This window comes from Spodoptera frugiperda, chromosome 2, assembly GCF_023101765.2.
Source record: "Spodoptera frugiperda isolate SF20-4 chromosome 2, AGI-APGP_CSIRO_Sfru_2.0, whole genome shotgun sequence".
In the NCBI taxonomy this organism is placed as follows: Eukaryota; Metazoa; Arthropoda; class Insecta; order Lepidoptera; family Noctuidae; genus Spodoptera; species Spodoptera frugiperda.
The window spans coordinates 3,036,924-3,044,351 of record NC_064213.1 but is presented as its reverse complement, the minus strand read 5'-3'; positions in this window follow the sequence as shown (position 1 = coordinate 3,044,351).

The following is a 7,428-nucleotide window of genomic DNA, read 5'->3' as shown; positions in this document are numbered from 1 at the left end:
GCTTGGTGTCTGGGTTTAACATTATTAGCGATATTAAGAAAATATTACTATCTAACGTAAATCCAAAATACTTACTGAAGTACTTACCTACTATGAGGTACAAAGTGATTCGGAATTGAAAGAGTGCGGAAATGATTATGAGAGTGAGAAACAAATAAATAAATCACTTTGAATATTGTGAGTGATTAGATAAAACCAAGATAGACTGCCTCGTTGGCCGAATGGTCGCAAGTGCGGTTGCCAGGCAAGGGGTCTCTCTCAATTCCGTGGTCGGGCAAAGAATTAATGGACCGTATTCGGTTTTTAAAAATTTCTCAGTAGTAGCACGGAATCTGGAAATATGCCCGGTATATGGTAATAGGCTGGCCCCCTTTTACATGGTGAACCCCACTTATAACACAAATGGTGAAAAGTGGGTGTACATAATATCTGTGGTATTTCGTGCCATAATGTGCAAGCCCTGTCTACACTCGAGGATAAACTGTAGGTACCTATTAACGAAAATACCCATAATAATTACCTACGTTTCGTTTCACCTGGATTACCTACAGACGTTTTCACGTTACTTAGGGCTGGAACATGTTAACAGCGTAATTATTATCCTAAGTAATCGCAGATTAAATAAGGTAAGTCACCTAAACGATTTTCAACACATTCCCAAAACCTCCGCTCAATGTTTATTCGTCTCTCTTTTGTATCGAGCTTCACTAGCACAAACTCCTCCAAATAATCTTATTCTATCATTCAGCAATAACAACAATAATAACAATTACGAGGGAAGATTCCCTTTTCATTTTGTGAACCAAACATGGCGCGTAAACAAACATTCAGTTGACACACAATGCCACTATTTGGCGGGAAGCCAAAGACAATATGCACTTCCATAGAGGTTCTTTATAAAAATATTGGTGTCTATGGCCACTTATCAATGAATGAAAATGGGGAAAATGTGTCTTGTTCTTGACCTAATTTTTATCATAATGTAGCTATCGTCAAATACAGATTTATTAAACAGAAAGGAATTAATGGATGCAGTTTCCCGCCTTTCTTGGTTAATTTTAAAGTAGTCTCATGCGACCACCATCTTTATAAAGGATGTCGTCATCTTTGCTGTCTTATCTTCATCCCACCCTCTTTCATTAGTGTTTTGTAAAACACTATTTCTATCTCTTCTTTCTTTTTCTGTGGGTAAAACAAAGCTTCATAGCCAGCAATTTGTTCAGTTCAAAATCTTTCATGCTTCAAACAGCCAATCCATTTAGATTTAAATAGAATAAAGTAACAAGGAAAGTAAATAGTACAAGTAAGTAAATTCAGAATCCAAAAATGTATAAAAGAGCTCAAGGCGCGCAAACAAGAAAAAATAAAACATCGACAAACCGTGTGAATATTGTATGCGATTTATTTTCTTTATGGGGAAAGGAAGAGAATTTATTTCCGTTATTTTTAAAAGGCAATTTAGTACAGTTTTTGCTCAAACATTGTAGGTATATAGGATAGGCATGTGCTCAAACATTGAATACGGATAAGGATGAATGAAGTGGGTATAGATTTCTAACTATTATGTGTAGCATAGCATATCATATTAATTCTTTCTAGCGGGGTGAATTTAAATTTTACTTAAAAAATTCAACCCGTTATAAAGTACTTAGATACTCTAGGTACTAGGTAAATACTAAAGACGTAAAATCATGTTTTTCAGTAATGACATATTGTGATATGAAATTAATTTAGTATCTTATTGAATAAATTCCTATAGGAAACTATAGACATCTTTTTCTAAGGGGTGGAAATCATCCAATAATTTGTCCCGCCTTAGGCGAGGCTTAAAACTACTAGACTAGACAACTAGCTACACACTTTTTTACCGTATTTTTATCTGAAATTTTTTCCAAGGTAACATTCTAAGTGGCCCTTGGGCTTACTCTAAAGACAAGTATTTTTCATAATTTAGTAATATTACGGCAACGAGGGTCGCGGTGTAAGTTGGAACTTTATTTAACTTAATATAAGAGGAATGCTTTGTTCCATCCCATAGTTTTTAATTACTTCCATATTATTGTTGAGAAAGAAATAGGTTAGTAATGGAACCGCTTTAATTTATTTTTTAAGTAATTTTCTTTATTAGTTATCTTTGTCAATTACTGTTTCTAGAAGGTATGTATTTTACTTATGGAACATAATTTAAATAACATTGATATTGTGAATGTGGAAGTTTGTTTGAATGGTTATTCTGACGCTGAAACTACTGAGCGGATTTTGATGAAATTTGGTATAGGTACAGACCGGGTATGAGCTGACTTAAGTGATGGACGACGGACTCTGGCAGAAGCTAATATTTTCATACTTGTGTCTAAATGTATATGAAAGTTTTATAGGACCTGTAAGTATAAATTTTCTTACAACTCTTTCAACAAAATTCTTACTCTTAGGCACATACTTAAAAATATGTTCACGTTTCTTCATGTTTGTTTTTACATACATACCTAACTTAGTATATACAGGGTGTCCCTGAAGTCGACGTCCAACAGGCACCAGATCATCGGCAAGGTTCCAAATGTTATCAGAAAAATATAAAAAAAATTCTAAGTCCTACAGTTTTTAAATTACAGTGACTTATGTGTTATCCTCGAAAAAGTACACCCTGTGCCAGTCTTTTGACTCTTGTTGCTACAAATCTTTATTTTTTTCGGCTGCAGTCTTCCTTACATTATCCTGAATAGTGCTCCAGTAATATGGAATCATAAATTCTTAGCCAACTGCTTTAGATTGGAAAACATTGTTAGTTTTAGAGGAACCAAATACTTTGAATAAAATTTTCACCTTACTTTAAGTGACTGTACTGAATAAATTATGTATGGCGCTAGTAGTGGCAAAATTCACCAAAGTTGGCGCATTTAATAAGGATTATAAAATGGTATAGCACTTTGCACATTATTTCCTAAATTCGACACAAAAAAAGATTTTTCAACGAAACTCCGTTTCGATGAATTTGTTTGAACTTACTAATATTTCTTCTAGTGTACTCAAATCATACGTTATAACCTCGTATGCACTAGACAACACTTTGCACGCGATTTGTTATCATCATGTTGAAAATCAGCGAGGATCTCTTGTCAAACAACATTATCTGTCTACTCATGATTTCGCTTGCAGCATTCGTCGGCAATATTATTACTAGACGAACTGGTGTTGTGCATCTCAAGCCATCGTACCCGGGCATCGGCATTTTAGCTGAGCACTGGCTTTTTTGCGCCGTGTTGATTATTTATTTATTTTTTAAATTATTTTTTAAGTGTGGGAGAGCCATGCTTCGGCACGAATTCGACCGGAGTGATACCACGGCCTCACAGAAAACCGACGTGAAACAACGCTTGCGTTGTGTTTCGTCGTGTGAGTGAGGTTACCGGAGGCCCAATTCCCCCTTCCCAATCTTCCCAATCCCCGATTCCCCAACAACCTCTAAATTCCTAACTCCCAAAAAGCCGGCAACGCACTTGTAACGCCTTTGGTGTTTCAAGTGTCCATGGGCGGCGGCGATTGCTTACCATCAGGTAATACGTCTGCTCGATAGCCGGCTTGTTCCATAAAAAAAAAAAAAAAAAATTTTTTGCTTTACCTGCAATTCCTGGTAACGGTGCAAATAACTCTTTCTCGACAAATTAAAGAATATTTGATGCTTCATCCCGCATTTGATCACAAGGCATGAACACGTAACTTAATCGGAGGATATACCCATTCCCTTTTTTTTTTTTTGATGGGGATATGACGAGTAATTGTGCGTAAGGGCTCATGTACCACTACCGCGTCGATATACTGTGTACATGAATTTGCCGCGTCCGTTCCTTTTGATTTTACTACACATTTGATAATGTGTTTGATGCACTATGAACATCATATTGCAATCATTCAATATTATTTAGTGAAACATGATACACAACATCAGTTCCTCTAGTAAGTCTAGTAATATTGCCGACGAAAGCTGCAAGCGAAATCATGAGTAGACAGACAATGTTGTTTGACAAGAGATCCTCACTGATTTTCAACATGATGATAACAAATCGCGTGGAAATTGTTGTCTAGTACATACGAGGTTATAACGTATGATTTGAGTACACTAGAAGAAATATTAGTAAGTTCAAACAAATTCATCGAAACGGAGTTTCGTTGAAAAATCTTTTTTTTGTGTCGAACTTAGGAAATAATGTGCAAAGTGCTATACCATTTTATAATCCTTATTAAATGCGCCAACTTTGGTGAAATTTGCCACTACTAGTGCCATACATAATTTATTCAGTACAGTCACTTAAAGTAAGGTGAAAATTTTATTCAAAGTATTTGGTTCCTCTAAAACTAACAATGTTTTCCAATCTAAAGCAGTTGGCTAAGAATTTATGATTCCATATTACTGGAGCACTATTCAGGATAATGTAAGGAAGACTGCAGCCGAAAAAAATAAAGATTTGTAGCAACAAGAGTCAAAAGACTGGCACAGGGTGTACTTTTTCGAGGATAACACATAAGTCACTGTAATTTAAAAACTGTAGGACTTAGAATTTTTTTATATTTTTCTGATAACATTTGGAACCTTGCCGATGATCTGGTGCCTGTTGGACGTCGACTTCAGGGACACCCTGTATGTACTTACGTGCCTACCATTCTTCACACTCATTTTATCACTTGTGATTTTTGTTAGTACTCGTAGTAAGAAGATTTTATTTTTTATCTAAACCTTTTTTAAGTCACGCAGTCAGATCATATTTATGCGGCTCTCGTTTTGTCCTCAGCAACGGATTACTTCTAGAAAATATTCCATTATTTTTTAAGATAGGGGAAAATGAGTTCAGTACATTCTTTGGTGCTTTAGTTCAAAAAGACCTAACTTACTTAAATAAATATCTTGACTTATCAGGCAGGGAGTTTTTGCACCAGAAATGTGCTATGCTACGTTGCTGTGGATGCGTTTGGCTTCCCCCAATCATAATATTCATCGGTACATATAGCTTAACATTGGTGGAAACGGGTTGAACTAAGACATGTTTTTTATATGGAAATATGCGTGCTATAGATGCGTGCTATGGATGTGCTACGGATGATTTCTGTACTATCGATATATATTGTATATTCGAGCGCATCATCCTCGCACCGCTACATAGCTTTGTATCAGTAGAAATGGTCACATAGTTTCACAGCTTAGCTTCGAGTATTACTTCTTCGCAATATAGCTACGTAGCTTTTCACTGGTGGAAAAGCACCCTAAAGCTGAAAGTGTAAATAGTCATTCATGATGAAATACAAATATAGAGTAAATGAAAAACGTTTAGAATCTAATAAACCTATCGAATCTGTTTGTCCCTCTGTCCTTCAGAATTTTACCTGCCTGCCTTGTTCACCTGCTTAAAGAGATAGTTTAACGACCGGAGTGATACCACGGCCTTACAGAAAACCTACGTGAAACAACTTGCGTTTTGTTTCGTTGTGTGAGTGAGGTTACCGGAGGCCCAATTATCCCCCTTCACAATCCCCGATTTCCCAACAACTCTTAAATTCCTAACTCCCAAAAGACTGGCAACGCACTTGTAACCCTTCTGGTGTTTAGGGTGTCCATAGGCGGCGGCGATTACCTTCAGGTGATCTGTCTGCTCGTTTACCGGCTTATACCATAAAAAAACATACAAGATTTTTAAACCCTTTTAACATAATACATTCGTACCAAAACAATTCGAAACGGCTGACGCAACGAAGAAAGAAAATTGTAATTTTATTTCCTAACCTTTTTAAAAGCGAAGTAAAACGAGGTTGTTGGCAAAACACGTTTGTGCTAATTCAAAACAATATAAAGTCTAATTACGGTTTTCATAACAGTACCTAACCGTATTTATATAGCTACAGCAGGCTTTACAAGATTTGTTCGTAATAACAATTTTGTAAGCTCCACTGTATTTTGGGATTCCGTATGAAAAATGTTTGTTTTTGCGTGGCCTTCTAAGGACGAAGAACTTATAACTTATATTGTTCTTGAATATTGAGCTTGCGTAAAGATGCGTTAAGATTGTCTCTGTTTTTTATGATATAAGCTGGTAAATGAACAGACGGTTCACCTGATGGTAAGAAATCGCTGACGCCCGTTGCCGGCCTTTTGGGGTTTAGGAGTTTAAGTGTTGTTAGGGAAATCGAGGAATGGAAAGATTGGTAATTGGGCCACCGGTAACCGTAACCGGCACCGTAACTTCGAGTGTGTCACAACGAAACACAATGCAAGAGTTGTTTCACGTCAAAAAAACGATTTTCAAAATTTGTTATGCTCCATGCTATGAGACTAGTATTTTTATATGTTATACATGGCATGGGTCTTAAAATATGACTAAAAGAGATTTTGTAAACTTAGGGAACACATTACCCAGATTAGGTATATTATTTTATTAAATAATACAAAACCCGTTGCTTTTGATGTCAATTAGAACTTGGTCGGTTTTTTTAATTAACTTGGCTGGGACAATGGTAAAGCTAATAACTTTCTGTGCACAAAGCCCCCGAAGAGACCTAATGCGATTTTAATTATTTTTTCATAGACAACTTTCGGTTTAGGAGGTTTATTTTTTTTAACGAACTTTTTATTTTTATTACTTTTTAATGCAAATAAATGGCGTGGTAAAGAGTTTATTTGTTTTTAATGTTGTTTTTTTTTCGTTTTCATTTAATCGTCTAGTTTGTTTTGAGGTAATAAAATAGACTTTGATTACATTAAAAGATTACCTATGTATATTACTTTATTATACATGTTTGTTTTATAAAGGAAAATTTTGTTAAAAGGTTGTGCTACATAAACAGCCTATAAGTGACCACTGCTGACCAAAGGTCTCTTCTCATACAGAGAAGGTTTGAGCATAAATGAAAACAAGATGTGCTAAGGTACTTTTTAAAATAGAGATACAAATAAACGCACTTGTTACTCTTATGGTGGTGTGACAGAGTGACTGCATCACACCATCCCGTTAAATAAAAAACTATGGTAACGTTACGCCTTTTATCCCCGAAGGGGTAGGCAGAGGTGCACATTACGGCACGTAATGCCACTCTATTATAATGAATACCCACTTTTCACCATATGTGTTATAAGTCCCATAGAATTGGGAGTGAGCCTATTGCCAAATACTGGGCACAATTCCGAAATTCGTTCTACTAGTGAGAAATTTTCGTAAAACCTCAGAAAAAAGTTCGGTAATAAGAATATCTACTATTATTAAATTATACAGTAGTAATTACTATCACTCAACTTGGTAGAGAGAACATGTCAATGTACGCAATAAAGAGGTTTGTACAAAGTGCGCTGTGCTACCAACATAGTAGACGGTACTGTGTACCTAATAGTTCATCTGTTTACGTTCACAGTACAAGAGGGCCTTTGTGCCAGCCTAACAGGTTGGG